The sequence below is a fragment of the Mus caroli genome, chromosome 5 (assembly GCF_900094665.2).
Source record: "Mus caroli chromosome 5, CAROLI_EIJ_v1.1, whole genome shotgun sequence".
In the NCBI taxonomy this organism is placed as follows: Eukaryota; Metazoa; Chordata; class Mammalia; order Rodentia; family Muridae; genus Mus; species Mus caroli.
In genome coordinates, this window is record NC_034574.1 from 127142203 (window position 1) to 127143322 (window position 1120).

General features: G+C 43.2%; 1 pseudogene; it reads left to right on the forward strand.

Annotated features, from left to right (window-relative positions):
* Positions 1–1120, forward strand: part of LOC110294945 — a 3636-nt pseudogene that overhangs the window by 1180 nt on the left and 1336 nt on the right.

The following is a 1120-nucleotide window of genomic DNA, read 5'->3' on the forward strand; positions in this document are numbered from 1 at the left end:
CACTTTGTAGACCAGGCTGGCCTCGAACTCAGAAATCCGCCTGCCTCTGCCTCCCGAGTGCTGGGATTAAAGGCGTGTGCCACCACGCCCGGCTGGCATTATGAAGAGATTATATATTTTCCAAAGCCTTGGAGATGCAGAGCGGTGGAGAGTTGCTTCTTCCCTTTTATGAATAAGACAAAGAAACTTAAAACGGATGGTTTGAAACTTGGGACATAGATCAGCCAAAACTTGACTTCTGCATGTCAGAAAAGTGCAGGAGAAGCAAACCTACTGGAGCAAAGCTAGACCTTGACCACATAGACACTACTTAAGACTGGCAAGCCATGGAACTGTGGCACCTGGGGTTGCTGGGCGGGGGGAAGGGGTTTGTGTGGGAAAACTGTAACTGTCGATTTTAAATACAGGAACCTGCCATTGGTGATTAGCATGTAAAGCTTTGTCTATATTCGTTTCTCCAAGTTGGGCTCAATCAGAAGATACTTGTTGGAATGACCCGGAGAATTACCCTTTTGATAGACTGAACTGAAACTGCTTATTGTATGTGGTTATATTTGGTAAAAATTGTGTGTGAGCTTTTTAACAGAAGGGCAAGAATTATGGTGCTGAATTTTACTTCACTTGTATAAGAAAATTGAAAACTCATAACAGGTCTTAAACACATTTTTACTTGTTACTCTCCCTCAGTAATAGATCCTTCTCACTTTTCTGCTGCATGAACATCTAGGTAAGATTTAAAGGAAAGGGGCTGACGAGATGGCTCAGCAGGTAAGAGCACTGACTGTTCTTCTGAAGGTCCTGAGTTCAAATCGCAGCAACCACATGGTGGCTCACAATTACCCATAATGAGATCTGACACCCTTTTCTGGTGTGTTTGAAGTCAGCTACAGTGTAGCTATGTATAATAATAAATCTTTGGGCCAGAGTGAGCAGGGCTAACCGGAGCGAACAGAGGTCCTAAAATCCAATTCCCAACAACCATATGAAGGCTCACAGCTATCTGTACAACTACAGTGTACTCATATACATAAAATAAATAAACAAATCTTTTTTTTCCCCCTGAGACAGGGTTTCTCTGTATCACTTGGCTGTCCTGGAACTCACTCTGTAGACCAGGCTG